Source organism: Staurois parvus, unplaced genomic scaffold (genome assembly GCF_062004578.1).
Source record: "Staurois parvus isolate SC_StPar_1 unplaced genomic scaffold, SC_StPar_1.0 ptg000018l, whole genome shotgun sequence".
Lineage (NCBI taxonomy): Eukaryota > Metazoa > Chordata > Amphibia > Anura > Ranidae > Staurois > Staurois parvus.
This window is the reverse complement of record NW_028317814.1, coordinates 8,071,607-8,099,515: the sequence shown is the minus strand read 5'-3', so window position 1 is coordinate 8,099,515 and position 27,909 is coordinate 8,071,607. Positions and strand designations below refer to the sequence as shown.

At 42.1% G+C, this 27,909-nt stretch overlaps 1 protein-coding gene across 2 annotated transcripts in view; it reads right to left on the bottom strand.

The window, feature by feature from the left end:
* The window catches only part of ELFN1 (extracellular leucine rich repeat and fibronectin type III domain containing 1), an 809,922-nt gene that overhangs the window by 140,583 nt on the left and 641,430 nt on the right, over nucleotides 1-27,909 (bottom strand). For both annotated transcript variants that reach the window (XM_089682377.1, XM_089682385.1), the window contains one exon: nucleotides 24,653-24,787. The gene's annotated coding sequence lies outside the window, so the exon portion shown is untranslated. The remainder of the gene's footprint in view (nucleotides 1-24,652; nucleotides 24,788-27,909) is intronic.

Genomic DNA, 27,909 nt, shown 5'->3' with positions numbered 1-27,909 from the left:
CACAAAGTAAATATGGCTATACCAGATGTGGAAATTGCTTAAAACAAGGGTTAAAAGGAAAATTGAATTCCTTGGAAAAACATTTACAGCACAGAACTTTTAATTTAAAGAAATCATGTTTATTGGTATTCTGCTATTAAAAAAAATCTACGGGGTATTGACAGGTTAAATTCCCTCTACTTTTGTGCTGGAAGGAATCCAAGCTTTGCAAGAAGAATAGGCTCTGCTTGGTAAAATATAACTTCGACTTGTTTTTTGGAAGCAGTGTACTGAAAATAAATGACTTGTGTGTCGAGCACTGTCTAGCATCTACACTCATTATAACACCTTAACCTTGCCTTGCAGATTCTGCCTGGGCTTACATAGCTTTGTATTTGCTCACCTTGTCATTTAATGTGTACAGAATATATACAGTACATGTACAGTACATTAAAAAATAACTTTATGAATACAATAAACTCAACTCAACAATAAAATAAGCAGTGCTGGTTTACACTTGCAAGCTGCAGACAAATGGCCAGGGTCTGATTTTGTTTTCTATGCGCCAACATAAGGCAGACTCCACCCAATTGTCTGCAGCTTGTTATGAGGTTGTCAAAACCGGATGCTAATTTTTTTTTTGTATTTGTATTAAATATTTGTATATTTATCCTTTATAAATATTTATCCTTTATTTTGTACATTTGCATTTTCTGTGCTTTTGTGACTTATATGAAGTCCTCCTCCAGCCAATATGTGTTTGGTTTGAATATTTATGTTGCTTCCTGCCTCCTCACTGAAGATATTTCCCTTAACTTCTTAAACCAGTGCTTGGATCAGAGGGACCGGAAGTGATGGAAGTGGGGACAGAGATTCAAGAAGTTGAATAATACATTCTCTGGAATACAATGTCTGGAATGAAGCTTACCACACGTTACAATATTCGCCTGAAGGTGAGCTTTATTAACCCCAATCAGAAAAAATTGAGTACTGATCAAGATACTTTTTTTATTAGCACTAACATACAATTTTTCAAGACAAGCTTTCGAGGTATGTCCCATTCTTCAAGGTCCATCCAGTAGTAATACATGGACCTTGAAGAAGACATACAATGAAAGCTTGTTCTGAAAAATTGTATGTTAGTGCTAGTAAAAAAAGTATTTCGAACAGTACTCAATTGTTCCTGTTGCAAGTGCACTAATACGGCTACAATCACCTCAAGCAAGTATCCAATCAGAAAACTGTCTTCTCCACAATGACTGATAGTGCTCTTTTTTTTGTATACAAACGGTTTATTGAGAAAAAAGTGTATGCCAGATACAATTACAAATTATAAATATCCATGTTTACAAAAAATTGTATAACTTTAGTGGGCATAAGAGCCCATAAGTGTACAATGTTTAATCAACATAGATAAAATTGAGATTTTTTTAAAATAATATGCTCGTCCAATAACAAACACAAAATAAAATGTAAATAAAAAATGCATAAAAAAGGAAGGAAGGAGAAAGGAAGGAAGGAAGGGAGGGAGGGAGGGAAGGAAGGAAGGAAGGAAGGAAGGGAGGAAGGAAGGAAGGAAGGGAGGAAGGAAGGAAGGAAGGGAGGGAGGGAAGGAAGGAAGGAAGGAAGGAAGGGAGGGAGGGAGGGAGTGAGGAAGGAAGGAAGGAAGGAGAGAGGAAGGAAAGGAGGGAGGAAAGGAGGAAGGAATAAAGGGAAGGAAGGGATGGAGGGAGGGGAGGGGAGGAAGGAAGGGGAGGAAGGAAGGATGGGATGGAAGGAAGGAAAAAAGGTGAGAGTATGGAAGGAAGAAAGGAAGGAAGGAAGGGAGAGGAGGAAGGACGGAAGATAGGGAGGGGAAGAAGGAAGGAATGGGAGGGGAGGAAGGAAGGGAGAAGAGAAAGGAGGGAAGGAAGGGAGGGGAGGAAGGAAGAGAGGAAGGAAAGGAAGGGAAGGAAGGAAGGCAAGGAAGGAAGGGAGGAAGGAAAGGAATGAGGGGAGGGAAAGGAGGAAGGAAAGGAAAGGAGGGGATGAAGTGAGGAAGGAAGGGAAGTAAGAAAGGAAGCAGGAAGGAAGGAAGGACTCAGTCAGAAGCATTACAGAGCTGTCAGCTGTTCTGTATACAATTTCCTGCCCACACAACCTCTTCTGAGAAGCTGTACAGACTGGAGTGTGGGCAGGCACTGGGGGAGATCCAGCAGATCCAGCCTCTCTCTCTTATTGGTGTGGAGAATCGGGGAGGGGCTGGGCACAGAGAAGCACAGAGGAGGGGGGCTCAGAAAGAGAAACCCAACTGACAGTCGGGGATGATCGCTGCACCGGTGGGAACAGTCACAAGCACTGATTTCCCTGTATGGATTTCAATGCGTCTCCTCCTATCCCAACCACGGCTTTCAGCTGCTTCACTGAAATCCATACAGGGAGATCAGTACTTGTAACTGTCCCCACTGCTGCAGCGATCATCCCCGACTGTCAGTGTCACCTGCTGCAGTGTGGACACACTCGCCCCCACCATATTTCCACTTACCAATGCGGGCAGGCAAGTGGAAAATTCGAACTATATATATATATATATATATATATATATATATATATATATTTATATGTCCACTATTGCATTGAAAATAGAAGACCAGATATCCCATTCTGCATGAAAGGTATGCATGGAATCAGAAAGAGTGTGAAAAGTTCTCCGTAAAAACATAATAGCATTGATTCTGTCTTTAATCTGTACAAAAGGTACAGAAGGATTTTTGCAACTAAACGTAATGGCCTACACTGTTGCTACACATAATGTGTGGATTCATTTTTCTAAGGATGAAGGTACATCGGGAATAGGAACAAATAATAAACACATGGGTGGAGTGAGAGTAATAGAATTAGATGATAATTGAGAAGCTAAGGTTGATACTCTTTTCCATGCTGGTAGTAACTTTTCACAACTCCAAAAAAAAAGCAAAAAAGGATCCTTTGTGATTGCATCCTCTAAAACAGTGGTTCTCAACCTGTGGGTTGCGACCCCTTTGGGGGTCGAACGACCCTTTCACAGGGGTCCCCTAAGACCATCAGAAAACACATATTTCCGATGTGTAAAGAGCAGCTACTGTGTAGAAAGCAGCTGCTGTGTTGAAAGCAGTTACTCTGTTAAAAGCAGCTACTGTGTTGAAAGCAGCAGTATTGGAGGTAAAACGACACTCATGAATTATAATTACTGGGTAAATAATTTTATGGTTGGGGGTCACCACAACATGAGGAACTGTATTAAAGGGTCACGGCATTAGGAAGGTTGAGAACCACTGCTCTAAACAATCAGAGCTCTCAGAAGCATGTTATGTAATCGATAAGGTATCAAATTCCATCTAATTAAGACTTTTATAGCTGTTTCTTTAATGGAGAGAGAATGTGTGCATTTACGGAGATTACCTATCATTGACCATTCCTCTAAAGAGAATTGTTCTTCACATTCCTGTTCCCATTTTATGATATATGGCACTAGGAAAGACAGTGTTCTTTAGCAAACTACCCTCCACCTGTAGCGTCGGCACAGCTTGGAAGAATGCCGGCATCTGCCTACATGTGCAATGTGTTTCCCAAAGTTTTGCCTATGGGAGCTAAACTGTACGTGGCTGGACACATGTTCCTCTTTTGACAATCATCACCCCTGTATCTTATTTACATGTCCTTTGCATCATGCTTCCAGTCAAAGCCCAGTCTGGAGAGAATCTGTCCTTGTCAGTGCAAGATATCTGAGTATGGGAAATTGGAGCCCTAACACTCCTTTACTAACATAATGATATGTGTGAAGATTTCATATGGCAGCCAAAAAATGTGAAAAGTTGGGAATGGACAGGACCAAGAATATAAAGAAAGAAAAGTCACCCTAAATTAAAGTGGAACATTATGTAAAAAAAAAAATGGGTGAACAGGCAGGATTTTTAATGCAGAAGAGACAAGCTTTGTCTCTTTTGCATTAAAGTTACCTACCTACCTGTAGAAATTTGGCAATGCCGAAGCTGACTGAACTCTGCTGACTGCATGGAGGTGACATCATATTGGCTCAAAGATGTCAGTGGCCGATGGGGAGCTCCAGGGCACCACATCACTGGACTGAAGGTAAGAATAGTTCCGCTTTAACAAGCAAAGAATGTACTTACAAAAAATATTCTAAACAAACTTTTTTTTAACTACACTCATACAAAGTAATAATATGAATTAAATTACAAAGTAATTTGAAATGTGCCAACAACTTTACGCTCTTCTATAGAAGTCGTAAATTGTACATTATTTTTTTTTCAGGCCAGCACTCAAACGCCGAGAGGCGTTTGCTTGTATTATGAGACGAAGTATCTGATTAGAAGAAATTCATATTTTTTTTCATTAACAATGGCAATTATTTGAATTTTAATATATATTCAAAATAGTGGAAGATTTGCAGCAGATAACACAGACTTTAATTAGGTACATTAGAGTCAGCTGAAAATTATCAAAATGGATAGGAACAAAAGACTTCTTTGAAAAGCAATCTCGTGGGTGACAGGAGAGCTGAAATCACAACATCAATCAGATCCACCTACTTAAAAGGCCTACGGAACAGAGTCTCAGCGCTGGGCTTCCCACATAGCCGCTTGCCAAGCAGGACTCGAACGCGGATGAAATATCCTATTTTCACACAGGAAATATACTGCGGAGGAACAGAATTAGATGTCGGTAAATGATAAGCTGTGGCCTGATGCTTCAGAGTAAAAGGAAATCTGTCACAAAGCACAACACCTGCAATGCTCTGATGGAAACAGCCGGCTCTGAGTACTGTACACTAGTTCTGTTCACTGAGTCATTATACTGACAACTAGTATGCGGTCCACGAGTCATGGATTCCATCGGTACTGGTAATGGAGTGAGAATCCAGCATTAAAGCCAAAAATAACGAGATAAAAATGAATAGTCCCTTAAACCCTTTTGCTGCTAGAGTCATTTTTGCCATTTTTGCACACATGTATAAGAAATCATTTTAGGCTTGAAAATTAGTTGATACATTATAAAGTTTCTAAAAGCAGAGACCCTGGAGAATAAAATGGCGGTAATTCAAATTTTTTATATCACGCAATACTTGTATAACAGTTTATCAAGCGCACAATTTCAGGAAAAACTGCATTAAGTTAATTTTAGAGTACAAAATGCAAAACATTACCCTGTTTTGTGGTAACATATAAAAGACAAGGTTCTGCCAAGCAACCAGATACCCAACATGTCAACATGTCAAGATTTAAATTTGCGTGAGCCTGAAAAATTACAAACTTTGGCACCCTTTTAATCCTAAAATGAAGCTTTAAAAGCCCCTACAGCAGTGGTTCTCAACCTTCCTAATGCCGCGACCCCTTAATACAGTTCCTCATGTTGTGGTGACCCCCAACCATAAAATTATTTACCCAGTAATTATATTTCATGAAGTGTCGTTTTACCTCCAATACTGCTGCTTTCTACACAGTAGCTGCTCTTTACACATTGGAAATATGTGTTGTCCGATGGTCTTAGGCGACCCCTGTGAAAGGGTTGTTCGACCCCCAAAGGGGTCACGACCCACAGGTTGAGAACCACTGCCCTACAGGTTATCAGTTAAGAGTATGAATAATGGTTCTAGCACATGGGTGCTCAACCAGTGACCCATCATGCCTCTGCTTTTGGGAGTCATGCTTGCCAATGTCAGCCTTGCAATGCCTCAATGGATTTGTAGTTCTGCAACTGCTGGAGGGCCACAGGTTGAGCACCCATACTCCAGAATTATTGCTCTCAGTCCAGCATGCGCGGCAATATGTAACATGTGCATCAAAAGTGTCGTTTTCGTACGTAGGCACCTCCAATGAGAGTTTATGTTCATGTGTGCCTGCACGTGGGGGTGGGATGAGTTCAACATTTTTTGGGAGGAGTTTTAAGTACTTTTTGTACTTTCATTAAAACTTTATTTATATCACCTAGGGGACAAAAAGTACAGGTTTTCTTTATTGAGACATCAGGAGTCTTTTAGACCCTTGATGTATCACCTGCTTTCCATTGAAGCAAATGAAGTGCATTAGCTTCTTCCCTGGCCACAAGGGCCAATGAAAGTGACAACAGAAACTGGAAGTTAACACAACGCTTCCAGGATCAGTTAGAGGAGATTGAAAAATTGATGTTTGCTGGACTTTCTCTCCTCCACCTGACCAGAGATGTATTTACCGCAAGGTGAACGGTGAAAGTTTCCCACACAAGGAAGGAAGACACTGGGCTTGGTTCCAGATAGGTTAAGGTTAGTGCTTGACTAGCTCTCTCTCTCCGTAGGCGTCAGCGGGGGGCCGGGGATTTTGTTTGGCAGAGAGTGGCGGGGGGGCGCTGGTGGCGATGAGCAGCCAATTTTAGTGGCAGTGGGGGCAATAGGGGGGTGCTGGTGGTGGTGGGGCTCCCTATTTTAGTGATGTCGGGGGTCGGGGGTGGTGATATTGGTGGTGGCCCAATTCTAGTGTTGCCTAGGGCAGCACAAGAGCTAAATACACCACTGCACCCGGCTACACCTGCGATACGGATGCATTGCACTTCATTCCGGGGTAGTTGCAGAAAGGTGCTCTTTAATTTAAGGGGTCACGATCAGCAGGTGCTAGTGCCACAGAAAGCAATAGTTGTATAATTCATGCCATAGCTGTTAAGCAAAGCATAGCAGCTGCATTATGTATACACTACGGGGCCACTGCCTCTGCAGCGAGGGGGGAGTGGTTGGGTGATGGTAAATGCCCAACTGTTGTGTGAACAAGCCAAGGGACAAGTAAAAATGTAAGATTTGAGCACAAAGTAAAAAAGGTGAATCTCCCTAAGCCTAGGTTCACACTACAGCGGTGTGGTAAATCCCATGTGATTCTCACAGGAACCGCATTCCTGTACAAATCACATGCGATTTGTTTGCAGTGCGATCAGACCCATACATTTTTTATGGCTCTAATCGCACCGCAACCGCACCAAAAACATGCAGGTCCCTTTTTTGGTCCGCACTAGAATTGTATCACATGGGTATTCACACCCATGTGATCCGATTCTGCACATCATACCGCGTTTTGCGGACCGATGTCAGGGTGTTAACGTAACATACACACCCGCAGCGGTTCATATGAATGGGGTGCGATTGTGATGCGATGCAGAATTCGCACTGAAAATGCTCCGAATTCCGCACCGCATTAGTGTGAACTAAGGCTGAAGGGAACACAGGCATTAAAAACCTGACAGGTGTTCTAATCCCTCTCCACTCTATCCTAAATGAAAAAAAAGAGTCATACCTTTAGTTAGACTTTAAAGCAATATTAAACTCAAAACCAAAAATGTCATATATTGCAGCTTACCAAACATTAGATATTATGGATGCATTAGTTAACTTTTTCTTACATTTTTTCCCTTCTGTTTTCACCTGGTGATCTGTCCAGTAACACACCTCCTATATTAGACTGCCCCTACTCTGGATGAAGGAGCACAGCAGACAGCAGCGTTGTCAGTCTGGAGGGTGGATAGTGTTAGATGTACTAGCAGATTTAAATATACTTACAAATTGAAGCCAAACTCCAGCTCCCACTTTATAATCAGTTACAGCAAACAGGGTTTTTCTTTTGGGATAAAGATTTTACATGAATAAATACAACTGATCACTATAAGCACCCCTCTCTGTAAACTTAAACATCTGGAAGAGAGCTTGTTCTGTTGAAAAAACAACAGACTTACTAGCCAGCTCATCGACTCAAAATAGAAGAAAGAAAGCCTAAAAAAGATAACTAAACACATCTAAGAATTGGTAAGCTGCAATATATTACATATTTTGCTTTTTGGTTCAATACTGTTTGAAGTGCCTGAATTTGAGCTATCTTGCAATTTCCTATACAATACTACATACTGGGAGAAAGAGGGGCAATCCAAGGAGATGTGTTCATGCTGATAAGAGAAGTAAGCAAAAAGATGACCTCATCAGTCTCCTGCCTCTCTTTCATTGTCCAATCCGCAGGCAGGTGCAGGGAGAAGACAATGACACTGAGAGGAAGATTTACTAAACCAAGAGCAGACAGAATCTGGTGCTGCTGTGCATGGTAGGCAATCAGCTTCTTAGGCCGGCCAATCGTATGTACTCTCCAGCGCCTCAGGATATGCACAGCCAAAATGGAAGCCAAGGGTACCAGGACAGCGACAACCAAAGCAAATGCTTCAGGGGTGCAGCCCTCCTCAGACGGGGAAATCAGCCACTGGATAGAGAGAAAACAGGTGGCGCACACACCTAGTGCATTATCCAAGGTTTATTGTAGGAGTAAAAGAATAATAAAAACATACTCACAGACGAAGCATGTATCTAAAAAGCATAGAAAAATGACAATGGCCACAACGGCAGGCAAGGTGTTCTCACTGTCAGTGCGATCAAATGGCTGACGCGTTTCGGGGACGAATCCCTTTCCTCAGAGCTGATGACCAACCTCTGATGCTGATGTATGATGAATGGAAAGTAAGAGCCTTGCTGGTGATGCCTCACTAGGTGTGTGCGCCACCTATCTTAGGTCGGCCAAACATGGGTCAATTTCCGAACAATTTTTCACTCGAAAATCGGACCTAAGAATATCGGCCGATTTTCGCTGTTAGTGGGGCAATGATTTTCGTGGTTCCTCCCCATTTCGTTTATCGGACATGCTGGAAAATTCATGAAAAATGGTCAATTTTCGAAATCATTGGTGGCACCATTGGATTACATAACGAACAATGTTTTCGATTTTCATTCGAAAAATTATTCGGAATTCGACCCATGTATGGCCGGCCTAAGAAGCTGATTGCCTACCATGCACAGCTGCACCAGATTCTGTGTGCTCTTGGTTTAGTAAATCTTCCTGTCAGTGTCATTGTCTTCTCCCTGCACCTGCCTGCGGATTGGACAATAAAAGAGAGGCAGGAGACTTGGTGGCACAATCGGATTACAGAACGAACAATGTTTTCAATTTTCAATCAAAAAATCGTTCGGAATTCGACCCATGTATGGCCTGCTTAACTTCATTTTATTCCAGTGGTTCTCAACCTTCCTAATGCTGCGACCCTTTAATACAGTTCCTCATGTTGTGGTGACCCCCAACCATAAAATTATTTTTGTTGCTACTTCATAACTGTAATTTTGCAGTGGGAGGAGTAGTGCCCCATCATTGGTGTCAGTGAGAGGAGTAGTGTCACATCACTGATGTCAGTGGGAGGAATAGTGTCCCATCGTTGGTATCAGTGGGAGGAATAGTGTCCCATCATTGGTATCAGTGGGAGGAATAGTGTCCCATCATTGGTATCAGTGGGAGGAATAGTGCCACATTGTTGATGTCAGTGGGAGGAATAGTGCCCCATCATCGGTATCAGTGTGGGAGGAATAGTGCCCCATCATTGGTGTCAGTGGGGGGAGGGGGAATAATGCCCCATCATTGATACTAGTGTGGGGGGGGAATTGTGCCCCATCATTGGTGTCAGTGGGGGGGGTAGTGCCCCATCGTTGGTGTCAGTGGGGGGAGGAATAGTGCCCCATCATTGGTGTCAGTGGGGGGAGGAATAGTTCCCCATCGTTGGTGTCAGTGGGGGGGGCGAGGAAATAGTGCCCCATCATTGGTGTCAGTGGGAGGAATAGTGCCCATTAAATTGGTATTAGTGACACCAATGATGGGGCACTATTCCTCCTACTGACACCAATGATACTTACCTTGCTGACTCCTGCTCCGGCCTGGGCTTCCTCCCTCCCTCTCCCATCTACAGCCAGCATACCTGGCTGCAGCAGCACCATCTGCACGCTACAGACACTTACCTGTCAGCTGTCTTCCTTCTCCGGCCGCTCCCTTGCTCGATCTTCTTTGATCTTCGCGCTGCTGCTCAGCTCCTCCTCCTCGCCGGTGATTGGCCGCCTGTGTGCCTCTCCTGAGCTACAGTTCCGGCGGCCAATCACTGGTGAGGAGGCGGAGCTGTTGAGTGATCCTGGGGATGTGGCCAGATGACAGGGGCGGTATGTCATCCCGCGCACACATTGCGTCCAGGGAAATGTGGACGTATCTGCATGTGGGCGGACCCGCCTGGAGACTGATAAAGGAGCGGTGTCTCGGTTCCTAAGACCATCGGAAATATGTGTTTTCCGATGGTCTTAGGAGACCCCTGTGAAAGGGTTGTTCGACTCCCAAAGGGGTCGCGACCCCCAGGTTGAGAACCACTGGTTTATTCCATTAAGCTTTGACAATAAAACCTGGAAGCGGATTGGTTTCTATGCAGAGCTGCACTCTCCAGTTTTACTAACTAACACCCTGTATTTCTAACTGATGGTGCTATCCTCCATGCTGTGTTGAGTGACAGGGTTGTTTAAATCTCAGGACTAGATAGATGGAAACACAAATCCTTTGGAGTGTAAAACAGCTATCTTCTAGGTATTTCATCTGTGTATTTAGCAGTTTGCCAGGAGTTCAGCTTTAAAGTAGGACAGGCCCGGACAACAAAGCATCCTGAATGTCTGGTTTAGGAGACCTAATTTCCATGTCAGTTAGCCCTCCCAAAAATTCAAAAACGGAGAAAATTGGGAAAACAGATTATATTTAAAGATCTAAAGAGCTCTGGCCTTAGAAACCACATAACGGCTTTTGTTTAGCGCGGCGTTCCTCTTTAGATGCTGTTGGTATTTGTACTTTAATCCACAGGGACTTTTCCCTATCAACGGTTGTCTAAGTCTGTAAAGCAGAAGTTTGAAACTGTGTTCAATCTGCTGCATGTTTTATGAAAAACGAAAAATCCTGATCGTAATCATCACATTCCATCGCCTTCATTAGCATTTTTCAGCAGCGGGCTTTAACATCTCCCATAAAACCGAATTTTACAAATGCCATCTTTAAATCTGACACAAGCAAACAAAGCGCTTTCAATAACTGGACCATCTTTTATGTTTAATCATTAATCCTCCGAAATAATGTTATACCAAATTAATCTTTACAGAGCAAAGCTATTATCTTCCTATAAAGCAAATAGCAGCTATTAATTTATATATCTCTAGCGCTCAAACAGACAGGTAGACAAAAAAAAAAAGAAATCTTTTTATAGATACTGTTTGTGTTCTCTACAATTCATGTTTAAAGCCGCTAAAAAGTAAATTTTATTGGATTGGAGTCCATTAAAATGGCATTTCAATCTGTTGCGAATGTTTTACTGTAACCCATTTGCTAAGGTTAAAAAGATATTCTAATTGAAATCTGTGATCCAAAGTACCGCAGGAGAATTTAGCATAATAGAGCACTAAAATTTCCGATTTCTTTATGTCAATGCTCCAAGTTGTTTTTGATAAAGGAAGGCAGGGTGGTATCTTAATCAACTCAAGTCAAAAGAATTAATTGTATTTTCCTGTTTATTTACTTGGGCAGAGTCTCGGAGATACCATTGTGCCTAGTTAAAATCTACAAATTTTGCTCGCTGCCATGGAAAAAACGCACACAAAGAATACTGTGTTGATACAAGCGTTCTGAAGATAACTGCAAACAGCTGTGTCTACAAATTCCCTGTGACATGGATAAAATTTTGATTCGGTTATTCATTTCTCATGGAAAGAATAGTTACTTTAAACATTTTCTGCGGCAAACAACCACTGTAAATCTCTTTTAGGGCTTGCTTACAGATGCAGTCAAACACATTTTTAAATGCAGAGTGAATACATGTGCAAGACAAATTAAAGTTGAAATGCAAGTATGGACATTTTTACATAGTTACATTGATCCAGCTTTGACTAATGTAACTATATATATACCGTACCATACCTGGATGATGCCCCTTGAAGCTGGAAATCACTGAAGTAGATTCCACTGCTCCAGTGATCTCCACTTGCTATCAGGTCCCGTGCCAAGCGGCTTCCCTGCTGCATTCTAAACACATAAGGTCAGCTGCTCAGTACAGCGGCACCAGTTAGATAATGCTTTTAGTTTTCTGAATGAAAGCAAATCATTCTCTGATTGGACAAGGTTTGTGACATCACTACCCCGCCTCTCCACCTTGTCCAATCACAGAACACTTTGCATTCACTCATAAAATGCCAAGCATTCTCTGAACAGTTGAGGATATTGGAAATACAAAGCTGGACCTACAAGTACACTCCACTGGTATTGTTATCTTAAGGTATTAATGTTGGTGTAAATGATCTGGTTCCTGGGCAGGCGGCTTCTACACCCCAGAGGATCTCCACAGTCTCCCTGGCTTGTAGTGTAATGTCAGAAGAGTTTTAATTGGAGTGCCACACCACTGCTAAGAGGTCCGGGTACAACTTTATTCCATTGAAGGTCAGGGATATAATTCAAAAAGTAGCCAAACAAGCTGCGGATCAGGCCTGTGCTTTTAATTCACACTAGAAGACATACCATTGTAGGTCCAGTTCACTTCTGGTCTGTTCACTTTGTTGCCAGTCAAGCCCTGATGAAAGGGGCACTTAGACCTCCAAAAAGCATTGACTATTTCTCAAATTATACCCCTGACTTTTAATGGAATAATATTGTATTTGAACCTCTTAGCAGAGGTGTGGCACTTCAATTTCAAATCTTCTAAGCATTTTCTCAATGGTGCTCATGCCCAGTGGCCAACCTCCTATGTAATGTAACAGGCCAGCCACTCAGCACGGGACCCGGAAGAAAGTGGAGATCACTAGAACAGTGGGATCTGCCTCTGTGATTTCCAGCTTCCAGGGGCATTGACTATACATGGTACAGGGCTTAAAATTTCAAGTCCTGAGCTACTAGCCAGGCCTTAGAGTTACTCGCCACCGACAAACACACACAAACAGAGACACCTGTACACACACACAGACATGTACCTACACACACACACATACACACACAGAAACATGTACACATGCACAGAGACACATGTACACACACGCACATACAGACACATGTATACACACACAGGCACGTACAGACATGCATACACACAGATACATGTACATACACAGAAATAAACATGCACAGACACGTACATACATACACAGACACATGTACATACATACACAGACACATGTACACACAGACACATATACATACATACACACAAACACATGTACATGTACACACACACACACACATATATGTACATACATGCTGGCACATGTACAGATACACACATGTACATACACAGACACATGTACAATTGTACATGCATACACAGACACACACACACAAACACACACTATCACCACCCCCATAAAAAGTTGCAGTACTTCGTTGTTCACTCACAGATCCGGGTACTGCACTCTAGGGGGAGGCAGAGAACACAGCACACACTCCTTCCTTTGCTTTCAGTGCGCTCAGCTATTGAACAGTTTGACGGCTCCCAGTGCCAATGACAGATCTGGCCTGAGCTCCGAGCCTGCTCAGCAAGATGGCCCTGGGGGACACACTCACCCCCACCATAATTTCCACTCACCATTGGCGAGCAGGCGAGTGGAAATTTCAAGCCCTGGTATATACTGTACATAGTTACAGTGGGCCAAGCTGGAGCAATGCAACTATGTAGATGTAGCGCCCTCCTTGCTAGGCTGCTAGGTTTTGGTTAGGCAAATTTAGATCTTGGCTCTCCTGTAATCAGCAGAGCAGTGTGTATGATTGCTTTAGACTGCTCTGGGCTCTGCAAGCTGCAAGTTTGACTGCTCTCCCCTATTTTCTGGAGATTTCAAGAAAATAGTGGGTGAGAGAGTCAAATGAGCAGCCTGGACATTTATGCAGCTTCAGCCAATCCCTGGGGAAGTGTGTGCCCAGATAGTGCTTGGGGAGTGCATGAATAGTTTGGAACACCAGAGAGCAGGGTTTCTTTTCCTTGGAGAAGAGGTTCCCAGCCAGGAGTGCTGCCTGCCCTTTCTGCCATCCTACTAGGGATCCAACCTGATCATCGATGTCCCAGCTGTGGGGCCTATCCTTAAACGAGTTCTTGGGGAACCAAAAAGAGGGGTGCCACTGAGGATCTTATCTAGGAACTATACAGAGGCAACCGGTGGGGAAAGTACTGCATTTATGCACTGATTATTGTTTGTGTGAATGAAAAAGGATTGCGGAGGGCAATGGGAATAGTGGAAGGTGCTGGATTTCAGTGAAAAATGTTTGCTTTGCAGCTGAGGACAGTTTCTAGCTACAGGTGCATTTTCGAGAGGCCAAGGTGTTATTGAGTTAATCCATGGTGTGGGAGAATTGGCACAAATGAGTTCTGTACAGACAAGCGGAGCTATTTCTGAGTCCCGAGCAAGCAGTTGGGGAGAAAGCAGAATCGCTGCCAGTGCTTTGACCAATCTGAGAGAATGAAAGGATATGTGGTGAAGAGGTGATAGGGGATTGGAGCCCCTCTGGATCATCTGAAGACAAGACCAATAACAATACCTAAAGATGCAGGAAGGGTGGAAGTAGTCTTTCAGCCAAAACCCTCAGAGGTATATGAGGATGGGGCTGATCTGCTTTCCTCTCACTCCTGATAAATGTATGCTATTACGTTTACTGAAACAGTATTATAAGGCAACTCTTAATTGAGAAGACGGAACTGGCTGATACAGATCAAATCTGAAAGGTGTTCAGTTTTGTCCCCTGTGGAATCACATTTTTATAATGAAAGAACTTGCAGATTTGAAGAGATGCTTCTTCAGGTTTATCATAACCACTCATAGATTTATTTTCATTTTCATTGCTGATATATATTTCATTGAAAATCCTCAACACGGACGGGAACATATTTGGTTCCTAAGGATTACAGGCATTAAATTTCTCAGGTTTTCAGATTTAAAAGAGATCAGCATTTTTTGAAGCTAGTCCTGAAATCCTTATGCATTTGCAGTGGAGATGTCAAAACACTCTATTATTCATGCTCCAAGTTCAGCCTAGGCCATGCCTATTATAAATGATCTTTTTCTTTATAGGATAGTTATTTTATTCCTAAAGCTGCTGCTGGCAGTGTTACATCAGCCAATAGATAGGTTAGCATGAGAAAGGATATCAAAGAACAGCTCCAGTCTGCAGGCACTTGACTTGCGGTTCCATGCTGCTCCACCTCTCTTTCATGTTGTGTCCAGAGCTGCAATGGACAATACTGGAATGTGAATACTATTCATACTATAGGGCTTTATCTCACTGGGATGCAGATCAACCTCACTCAGAGGACACGCTGCGTCAAATGGGGTTGAATTAAAGTGTAACTACTGGCAAAATATAAAATGATGTCGTCTAGTTCATGCTCTATTTCTCTTCCTTAAGGTACGTAGGAACCTTGTGATGTATCTATTTTGATGGCCTGTTATTAAACGATGGTTTATATTATGGTTGCAGAAGTATCTACTGTATCCACTGCTTTTTTTGTACCCTCTATGTTGACATTTGATTCACCACTGGATGACTGCTATGCCCAGGGGCGGACTGACCATTTGGAAACTCAGGCACTGCCTGAGGGCCCGGGGTCAGTAGGGGGCCCCATGAGATGCCCCTGGTACCTTTTACATAGGCTTTTTTTAGTTTGGGCAAGGACACAGGGGCCCCATAATCCCCTATTGCCCGGGGGCCCCATGAGTTGTCAGTCCGCCCCTGGCTATACCCCTACCTGACAGTAGATCAAAGTCCCCGCCTGAGAGATCTACCCCTTTTCACATATCTAGGCTAAATCATGGAGATTTTCTTTAAGAATTAACCCATATGGGTGAAATGTGCTATAGAAGTGTGTCTCTCTGGTGGGAACTTGGATGTGCTCTGTCAGTCTAATAAAGATCTTGAAAGATTTGAGGTCATCGAAGTGCAACCTTCCTTTATACAGCGTAAAGCACAACAGATTACACATATTTCTACTTTTAATTTCCAAAAATCATGCTCCTGGCTGATGACAAATATCTCCTCCACATTATCACTCACTAGCATCTGGAGTGCTGAATCTTGCCTGTTTCTCATCTGTGAAATGCATCTCAGCAATACAATACCTAAAAACCACTGCACAGTGAGGGAAGCAAGATAATCATATCTTAATTAATTTGAATGATTGTGAACGTAGATATAGGTTTATCAAGGGACACGATTAAAGGAAGGTGTAAAGATTCAACATCTGGTAGATTGACAGACTGCACAGAACTCCAGCTACAAGTGACTGCTACTCCTAGTTCACACCAGTGTGTCTTTGAAATCATGCTACTTTGTGCAACTTCAAAGCTGACTATTCAGTGTGACTTCATTGTTGCTTGCTGACATTCTGTTGCACAAAGATAGTGCAGTTTTTCAAAATTGCCGCCACTTGAGTCGCACCAACTTGAACAATTCCATTGCTGCTAATGGGGTGCGACTTGTCATGCGACTTTGAACTCTCAAGTTGCATGACAAGTCACACCGATGTGAACCAGGGCTTAAAGCCCCTGTCAGATGGGGCAAACCCACTGCAAGCTGCTTGCTCTGGATGCACTCATGCATGCTCGCTCCCAAGCCAACTGTGTGTGTCTATGGGAGACAAAGAGGATCCCTCCAGCGTCTGGAGTGATGGCAGCCGACAGCACATGTTAGACCACTGTAGGCTATATACGGGTCACAGGAGTGCAGAACTAGGTGCACTCCTATTACTCACAGGAGAAGTAGGGCCAAAATAACTTTGGCCTTACTTCTTATTTAAAGAGACTCTGTGTTAAAAAAACTGATGCAGGTATACAAGTGCAGGCACCTAGATGTCACTGCTCTCTGCTCTGCCCCTCCGGTGTTCACTGGAGTATCGGGCTATAGAGGGGATGGAAGCTGCTGTCTCAGGTTCTCACTGCTTGCCAAGAGGTAAGCCAGCTGCTGGTCAGGCATCTGGGTGGATCCCTACATTAAAGTCAGGATCCCTCCAGTGTCTGGAGTGATGACAGCAGACTTTAGCCCACTGTAGGCTATATATGGGTCACAGGTGTGCAGAACTAGGTGCACTCTTGTTACTCACAGGAGAACTAGGGCCAAAAGAACTTTGGCCCTACTTCTTATTTAAAGAGACTAGATGTCAAGTTCACCTAGATGTCAAGTTCAGATGCTCCATATCTAAAGGCCAGATTTGGTGCTAGATGTTGCAGAAAATCAGATAGTTCATACCTAAAGCTAGACTCATGATGCAGTGGTAAATGCAGAGGTGCGAATACAGCAATGCCTCGGTGGCAGAGATGGTCACACAACAACTCTCTCTCTGATTGGATTGCCCATAAAATAATGGCTGCCAGTCCCACAGTTTAAGCTGCAACCTATGATAAATTGCTGCTCAATATCCTTCTAAAGCTTTACTGGCAGCGGCTGAGGGAACAGCCTGTTTTGCTGGTGTCCAACTCATTTGTGGGCCCGTATCACAGAAAATTGGCAGAGAAGCATACACCAGTCCCTCCACTTTCTATAACAGTGCTGCCAACATGAATTTTTCTTAATTTGTTGTATCAGTTTTACAACCCTTCCTATGACAATAATCTTGCACTGGACTAAGTAATTTACAGTGCTTCTGCCAGAGTAGCCACCTCCGGGAGAGAGGAGGAAAAGGCCTGTTAGTTACTTACGGAATGTAATAAAACCCAAATGAGATAAAATAGCTAAGTCATGCAGCATTCCGAGTGCGGCCCCACACACAAGTATCTTGTGAAATTACAGGGAATATAAGGCAATTTGCAGTGTAATATCGCTATGGTTATTTCATAAACCCGCCGCCTAGGAAAATAACGGATTTGACCAGAGCACTTCTGCCTTGTGTTAGCTAAAAGCTTGTACAGGTTTTGCTAGAACATCAGACACAGCTGAAAAAAAAATCCCAGTCAATCTCTTCTTTGGCATATGCTTCTCAGTTAGGGTATATACACACTGGCATTTATCAAACAAAACATCATAAACTCAACTTCTCTTATAATGCATCTGTGCTCCCTTGTTGCAGCTAAATGCCTTCACCTGCATTTCATCAAACTTATGTTTTATCTTGTGTATTTGATGATTTGCATTTGATCGGTGATCATATGGTCAAAGCACAAAGTAAAGTAATTAAAGGCACTTCAAACACATTGTGGGTTGTTTAAAGTGGGTCTCATTGTTATTCATTGTTCATGTCTCCTCTCCGCTGATGCAAAAAGACGACATGCTGCATTAAAAAAAGAGACAGCAACACAAATTAACTACACTAAATAACACAGGTATGTGAAGCTTCACTGAGAACAAAATTCATTTTTGGACCATTTCACTGCATGACAAATAAAAGACAAAGATAAAATGTAGATGTCACTGTAACAAGGGTAAAGACCCTTACTCGTCAGCAGTCCAATCTGTCCATTTTTTGACCCATGATTGCACTGATCAAAACTGACAGCAAGACATCTCTATCAGTGGTCGGATGTGGGTGGATTTTGCATACATCCCCCATAATCAGGTCCATTTATGTGGATTTAGGCCTGCTTTTATTGACCAGACCAGAGGTTGGCAGGTATAGGCAGGTGCAAGTCCCCTTTATTAGACACCCTTCCTGCTTTTCTCATCAACTAACGGTTAATGAATCTTCACAGACTCCTAGCTGTTCCCATCAGTTGCAGGGTAATGAGTCTTCTCAGACTCTGATCTGGATTACTCTTTGGATTGCTTAACTTGACCTTGGATTGTTAACTGGACTACCCTTGTTTTTACCAGCCCTGACTTTGGAACTGTCTTCAGGCTGTGCTTGATTATTCTCTGCCCTGATCTTGGACTGTGCCAGGATTTCCCTACCAGCTGCTGTCTAGTGCATGACCACACTCAGGACCAAAGGGCCCCTTCCTTGTCTCAGTCTTGGTGTCATCTGGCCAAGACCTATAGCATTGTGTTCTAAGACCTGGGGGCAACCAAGTACCAGTAGGCCTGCTTGCCTTGAGGGAACAGGGGCTACTACAGGGAGAAGAAACACCAGCTAGCTATATTTCTTGACCTAAGCAACGGACTGTGCATTACATGCTTACATCCACCAACTCATAAGGATTACATGGGTCAATGACGGAAAATTGTGACATTTGAACCTTTTCCGATCCAACTCAACAGGGGATTTGTCAAGGTTTCCCTCCTGAGACTGAATGGACACCATCGGCATGTAAAGGGCCTAAATCAAACTCATGTCAATGCTTAGGGACACCAATGGTACACTGGGGGTGACTGACTAAAGAAGAAGATGATGTTCAATTTGCAGCAAAAGTGAATAAGTTCACTTTAAAGTATATCTAAAGTCAAAACTTCATTTTGGAGTAGGGGGGAGTTACAAGCGCTGTCAGTTTTTGCCATCTTTTAGTGAGATTTTCCCTCACTTCTTGTCTTAAAGACTCAACAATATTTGAGAGGATATCTTTTCAGTGTTCCTAGACAGTTGTCACCAGAACAAGTGTCCCTTTTGTATCATTTCCCTTCTATTTTTGTTCTGGAGGCAACTTAAATTTTTGGATACACCTTCACTTTCATTCCCAGTTACAGGGGTGATCAGTAGGGATGACACAGGTTGGAAATCCTCAGTCCTGGCAAATTAACGTGGAGATTCTCCACAGTGAATACTTATAACCATAATGCACTGCTTGGTCCTTAAACTTAGATCAGCTGGCTTAGATGGGCCAATAAAGAAGTTTTTGGATAAGCCAAACCCCTCAATATAAAATGGTGAGGTCACAGCAGCCATGTTGACAATATGGTTTAAATTGGAAAGCATAGGAAATACTGCTAACAAACTACTGAAAGACTAGTGTAGGGCCTATAGGCACTGATGGGTTTGAAAACCCCAACTCTGGGAATCACAAAAACAAACCTTGCATTGGGGCCACTCCACACTGCAAGGGTTAAATGCTCATTACCTTTAGGGGATGAGGAATAAAGTGTGATAATTGCCTTACTTCTTGCTCCCACAGGCTCCCTCCATCTGTGTGACTGGTCTGCCAAGGTCTCTTCTATAAAATACTGCAGGTGGGTGCACAAAGATGTCATCAAGTACAATGCAGGGCAAATAGCCCTGCACTGCATATGAGGATGACGTAGACATCAACTATTACTAATGTCATGTAGGTAGCAAAATGCTATCTATCTTGGAGACCTGTGGAGGGGGGTTCTTTTCCCATTATGTGTTCCATTCCAATGCTGCTGATGTCCTGCAGCCTCTTTATATCATAGCATGTCTTTGTCCACATGCACTACAGTCATAACATGATGCATGTGTTTTTTTCACAGGGCATATTTCCTAATTGTTTTTTCACGTCTTTTATAAATGGTGACCACATTGCAGCATGCCTGGGTAATGTACATTAGCACAACAGCTTACAAATTCCTATTGGGAGAGCATGTTACAGGATGATTTAGAGGCAGAAGATTGTTGTGAGATGGGAAAATGTGTTGTCAGTGCATAACACAAAGTGCCCAAACAAGGACCATTATTCCAGTATCACCCATTATTATTTTCATGAAAGCTAGTGATTGGAAAAAAAGGCTTTCCAGGTGACATTATCATGCTAAAGCTTATATATTTCAGTGATTGTGTTTACATCTACTTTAACAAACTACGCTTGCGGTCTTTGAATTGCACTGCTTAAGTACATTTTCTTATGTGCCTTGTCTGTAATCTCAGGTCTGTACACCATAACAACCCTTATAAGGACCAATATTTGTCCACAGCAACTCATTGATGGCTAGCTCTTAAATTGTCAACACCTTAACTATGTTTGTTCTCTTTTGCTTTTGTTTTAGATTACAACTTTGGCTTGGGTTGATTACAGGGCATCAGGCAGTTGTTACTAACAGAGCGTTCAAGAGCTGGCTTTTTTCACAGCACCTCACCGCAAAAAAAAAAAAAATACACTCAAAACACCACACACTATTACCCCAGATGCACTGCAATCATGTGCCATATTCCAACATTTCCAAAAAAATTTTAGTTATAGCCTTTAGGAATGATTTGCTAAAAGTTAGCAACCAGCAGGACAGTACGAATACGTGACTGGGTAGAATAGGCTAAAATGTGGAATTAGGCTAGGTTCATACTGCTGCGATCCAACTTTGATCTGATTTTTAGTGCGATCAGGTCCTTCAACTTTAAAGCGGTAGTAAACTGCAGATATGAAGAAAAAAAAACCCTGCAAGGCATCGCATATTAGCACATTATGAAGGACTTACCTTTAAACAAAGCACTCCAGCGGTGCACAGTCACCACTGATAGGGCTTCCATCTTCACCCAGTATTCCTTCCAGGTTTGCAAGACTGGTCAAGCCTTGATGATGTCACTTCCACGCATGACATGACGCATGGCATCACTCCCATGACACAGCGCTATGAAGGAATGGCTCTGGTATGCCGTTCCTTCAGAGAACATGCGCCAGCTATAAAAAAGAGCTAATATCTCCTAAACGGTGCACATTTAGTAGATATTTTACCTACACCTTTAAACGAAACACTCCAGCCGTGCGCAGTCACTACTGTTAGGGCTTCCATCTTCACCTGGTCTTCCTTCCAGGTTTGTGAGACTGGTCAAGCCACTTCCACACATGGCATGATGCATGGTGTCACTCCCACGACGCCATGCATCATATCTCCTCAACGGTGCACGTTTAGTATTCATTTTACCTACACCTTTAAATGAAGCACTCCAGTGGTGCGCAGTCACTACTGATAGGGCTTCCATCTTCACCTGGTCTTCCTTCCAGGTTTGTGAGACTGGTCAATCCATGATGACGTCACTCTCATGCATGGCATGACGCATGGTGTCACTCCCACAACGCCATGCGTCATATCTCCTAAACGGTGCACGTTTAGTAGATAATAATTTTGCCTACACCTTTAAAGAAGCACTCCAGCAGTGTGCAGTCACCACTGATAGGGCTTCCATCTTAACCCGGTCTTTTTTCCAGGTTCGCGAGACCGGTCAAGTCGCAATGACGTCACTCCCATGCATTACATGACGCATGGCGTCACTCCCATGACGCCATGCATCATATCTCCTAAACGGTGCACGTTTAGTATTCATTTTACCTACACCTTTAAACGAAGCACTCCAGTGGTGCTCAGTCACTACTGATAGGGCTTCCATCTTCACCTGGTCTTCCATCCAGGTTCGCGAGCCTGGTCAATCCATGATGACGTCACTCTCACGCATGGCATGACGCATGGTGTCGCTCCCACGACGCCATGACTCATATCTTCTAAACGGTGCACATTTAGTAGATATTTTTTTTGCCTACACCTTTAAACGAAGCACTCCAGAGCTGCGCAGTCACCACTGATAGGGCTTCCATCTTCGCCCGGTCTTCCTTCAAGGTTTGCAAGACTGATCAAGCTGCGATGACGTCACTCCCACACATGACATGATGCATGGTGTCACTCCCACTACACAGTGCTCTGAAGGCATGACACAGGTATACCGCTCCTTCAGGGCACATGCGCCAGCTATAAATAAAAGCTAATATCTCCTAAACGGTGCACATTTAGGCGATATTCATTTTACCTACAGGTAAGCTTTATTATAAGCTTACCTGTAGGTAAAAGTATTAAATGAGACTTTACTACCACTTTAATAAGGTCTCCATATTCTATGGGGCCAAAACTGCACTGGAATCGCACCAAAGTAGTGCAGGAAACCTTTCCAAAATTGCACTGTGCTGAGTCGCATTGATGTGAATAGGTGCCATTGAAAACAATGTGATTTCCATTGTCATGCGATTCTGTGCATCAGAAGTTACACTAGTGTGAACAAAGCCCTACAAACAGGGCAGGTGTTTTGCTACACTGTAAATTCAATTGTAGCATTTCAGAGATGTTAACATGCCTGGCAACAACCGCATAAATACCAAAAATACAAAAAAAAAAAACCAGAAAAAGTAAAACAAATAAATAAATTCATATAAAAATAAAAAATAATACAATGAAACTGTGTTACTGCAGTTGAGAAGTTCCTTCAACAAAGCCCCAGATAATAATAATTCTTCTCCATTCTGTCCAAAACCAAAATAAATTTTTTTCTTTACTGATGTTACACTTTGAAAAAAGTTCTCTGCTCTAGTAAAACAAAAATGCATTGAGATGTCCAAACACAGAGCACATAGAGGGACCAGACATCCAACCTACCCAAAGTGTTGACCTACCTAAAGAGTCGAATGTGAACAGACCATTGCTTTGCAAGAGAGTAAAGATCAGAGCCAATTAAATTAAATTAAATGTTAAAAACCTTCTTCTTTTGCAGGTCGTTTTTTGTGACATTCAAGTTGATTCTAGGCAATAGGTGAAATTATTCAATGAACTAGTAACACTTAGGGGTTGTGATTATACAAAAAAAAGGAGCTGTTTGTCCTGTGAAACTGCATGTACATTATTTCTGTGCGAATAAGGGCAAAATCGATGTTATTATCCTATTTTCTCTCCGGGTCAAATGTATATTCATTCATAAAGAATAGAGTAGTTTGGGAAAATACCATTTTATGGCCATTAGATGGAGCTGACAATCATAGTAAAAAAATATTTTTAATGATCATCAGCTCCATCTAGTGGCTATAATGTGGTATTTTCACTATTCTATATGAATGGATAAAATTCGACCTAGAGTGAGAATAGCCTAGTAACATTTGATTTTGCCCCCATTCGCACAGAACGACTATGAATGCAGTTTCACAGGATTAACAGCTCTATGAATTTGTTATAAATACAGCTTAGGCCAAAACGTCTATTTAATTTACTGTTAGGGCCTGTCTATAGGGGTGTTTGCTCCACATCAGCACTATTTTACTCTACAATACAATAGGAATGCTAAAGCACTTTGACGCAGCTTACAAGGAAGTCTAATAAATGTCAGAAGAACCTCTGCAAGACTTCAAAAGGAATTCAGAAGCATCTCAAATTGATCTCACATACAAGCCACATGTACCTGAAAGCACCTTACGCTAAATTGTTATGCAGTGAGTTCAACTGTTCAAATCTGCAACTCGTTGTGTAAACTAGGAACCGTGGGGACCTGCATTTGTGTAGACTCCATTTCAGATCCATTTTATAAATAATAGGATTTATCGAGTGGGAAGGCCAGGTGCAGAAGATGAGTGACAGGGAAAAAATGATATTCGCTGAGTAGGTGACTGAGTTCAAATACAAAATGTTCATGTCTGACTAGAGAGTAAGTTTAAACAAAGCTATGAATTCCATCCAAAAATCTTATTATATTTGTCTAAGACGAAGTGTATAACTTCCATCACACCCTCCAATGGTCCATCAAGTCCTAAGCAAGAATGGCGATTATTAGGCCTTTTTCCAGCAGCCTCTACTTATCACTGGTTTTGCAATTTCCATGACAACTACTAAGGCTCAGTGGATAATAAAGCTTTGCTTTCGAAGCCCTGCAGATAGTAAAGAAATGGTAACTGGAGACACATCATTTTAGTATAAAACCATCAAATTTCCATTGCCTCAAAATCAAATGATTTTAATGTCCCAAAACACTGATTTTTCAGAGCCACCGGAGACGCTAAATGAGGGTCAGGTCGGAAAGCCAATTTAAATGTAAGTAACCCATGAATAAATGATGTCTGTTAATTCCCAGCACCAAGATTTATATTTAATTAAGAAAAAATACTGAATGATGGGTAAAAGAAAGAGCAGAAACAAAAGAGGATAATTAAATCTTCATGGCATTTTTTAGCTCCCTGAGCAATGGGAGCCAAGGAGACCTCACTTACCGTTAAAGTGGAAAGCTTTGACTGTAGAAATTCACAAAGTCGCTGATGGCAAACAATGAACAGAGAACAACGATGTTCAAATTTTGTACAAAATTCAGGGACTTGTCTTCAATAACTTGGTACATGAAGTTTGAGCTGAAGAAAAAAGAATTTGGGACAATTTAAGGTTCGAATCAATAAAATATAAACTTCATTTCAAAACAACAAAACTAACAAAATTCAAACTATAATTTTAATATTCTATACACATAATTTTTAACATGTTAAAGCAGAATTGTAATCAAAATCAGAGCTCAGCAATCCTGCCTACCAGAAGGTAACAAAACTTCAAATGCAACATACAGCACTAGCCAAATATAAATAATTCATACTTTAACAAATGATCTATAGAAATAAAAAGAAAGGCATTAAATCTGTTATTTTTAAATATGTAACAAAAGGCTTGAACAAAACGCCTTTGGTTGTAGAAACTACTGCTCTCAAATTCCATGTTGGTGTGATTTGATCATGTAATTTCTGATGGAAGGAGGGATCAGGATTGGGTGCGTCACCCATTCAAAATTGATATGACCTGTCATGTGATCAAATGCCTAGGCAACTGGAGGTCTTATTGTGACAATAGTTTATTTATGATGTCAGCAAACTATGCACTACCCTTATCTCTACACTCAGAGTAGGCATGCTTGTTTTCATTATATCAATTTGATATTATTTTTCAACTGATCTTAATATGATTATTTAATATAAATGAGGATTAATGCTGAACTCTAGGGGAAAAAATACAATATACAGAGACTGCGGACATAGTACGGGAGATGACCAGAGAATGTGGACATAGTGCAGGAGATGACCAGAGACTGCGGACATAGTACAGGGGATGACCAGAGACTGCGGACATAGTACAGGGGATGTCTAGAGACTGCGGACATAGTACAGGAGATGACCAGAGAATGCAGACATAGTACAGGAGATGACCAGAGACTGTGGACATAGTACAGGAGATGACCAGAGACTGCGGACATAGTACAGGAGATGACCAGAGAATGCGGACATACTACAGTAGATGACCAGAGACTGCGGACCTATGGGGAGTGGGTACCTGAATTTGACAGGTACCCGCACCCACTTCTGCAGAGTTGTCCTCCCTCTCCATCTTCTGGGACACCTGACAGGACCCAGAAGACTGCTGGACCATTCACAAAGCGCAGTGGGCACCCAGCTGTATAGCTGCAAGCTGTCACAGCCGAGTGCTCACACTAAAGATGCCGGCACCAGGGAGAGAAGACGGTGAGGACAACACTGGACTGAGGAACAGGTAGGACTGAGGAGCAGATTCTGCTGCACAGAAGAGCCGAGTGGCTGGCCCGGTATTTTATTATGGTGGCGGCGGGAATACCGGGCCGGCCACTTCATATTCGCTCCATAAGACACACATACATTTTCCCCTATTTTTTTGAGGAAAAAAGTGCATCTTATGTAGAGAAAAATACGGTATATAAACAGTATATACTGTATATATATATATATATATATATATTTACCACTTCAATACTGGGCCAATTGTGACACTTCTCACATATATGTAAAAATCTACATTTTTTTGCTAGAAAACCCCCAAACATTATGTATATATATATATTTTTTTTTTTTTTTTTTTAGCAGAAGACCTAAAGAATAATGTGTAGCGAAATATTTTATGTCACACGGTATATGCGCAGCGGTTTTTCAAACGCAGTTTTGGTTTTTTTTTAAATACACTTTAATTAATTTTTTTGAACACAAACAGTATATAATACACAACTTTGTTTTGTAAAATATAAAAGATGATGTTACGCTAAGTAAATAGATACCATGTAACACTTTGCAAAATTGCATATGCCCATGGAATGCAGCCAACTATGGTACCTAAAAATCTCCATAGGCGACAATTTAAACACCTTTACAGGTTACCAGTTTAGAGTTACACAGGTCTGAAGTTAAAAGTATTGCTCTCACTCTGGCGTTCATGTTGCTACCTCACGTGTGCTGTGATCACTGTTTACAAATGAGGGGAGGGGGGGGACTTACATATGCATTCACATTTGCACGTGAGCAGAGGGGGATCGGGGGCGCTTAAACTATTTTTTATTATTATTATTATTATTATTATTTATTTTATACTGTCCCTTTGAATTTTTTTAATCAACTTTATTGCTATCTCAAAGGGCTGTGACAGGTCCTCTTTATGCAAAGATCTGGGGTCTATTAATACCCAGATCTCTCCTCTGGCCTCCAATGCAACCGATCAGACATTGGTTTGATCGTTTGATTTCCTGGCTGCTAATGCCAAGGCAAACAAAGAGCTAAAAGCGGAAGTGACTAAACCTATGTCACTTCAGGTTTCTGGGGTCACAGAGAAAAAGGAACAATGCCAGTAATTGTCTTTGTTCACTGCTGCAGATTCTGTCGGTCAGATTGGCGACAGAGGTGGGAGGAGGGACCCCCTTCCACCTCCCACAGAAGTGATTGATTGAGTCACATCACTTCTGCTTAACAGGGAATAGCCAGCTGCAAATGTTGGTACTGGGATGATGCCTGCAGGCATCATCCCACTATAACCACTTCACTCCAAGGATGTCATATGACATCCACCTTGGAGTGGGAGTGGAAATATATATATATATATATATATATATATATATATAGTATAATTCTTTTATCAGTACCCACGAAAAGTAAAAATCTATGTTGTGTACACCAAATGCCTTTGTAGACCCATAGATTACTTTAGTGAAGTACTTCCGACATCATCTCTGAGCTGCACATGCAATGTGCAAGAGCAGAGCTTAAGGTAGATATTCACCCTCTAAAACATAATCCCTACTCTATACCCCTCATCCTGTTCTCTGCACGGATAGAGCTCTTTTTCTTTTTTTACCTCTCTTTTTAAATACAGCCCCACCCCTCCTTGGATGTCATTGGCCTTGGTAAACTATATGTACTTTCCTCCCTTTTTCTCCTGGGATATGCACATCTTGTTTTCCAAGTGACATTCAGTAAAGATGGAGGGGGAGAGCCTAGTGAAGGCACCCCCGGGAGGTGCCTGGATGAACCCTGCACAGCTGGCAGCCTCTCGATGCTGTCATACCAAAACTTGATGGCGCGGGTCAGAGCCCTGCCAGAAGAGAAGAGGATCTCAGCTGGACAACACTGGATCTGTTGGGTGGGTGAGTATCTGAATTGTATAGAACTAACACCAGGTAAGTGGGTTTAAAAAA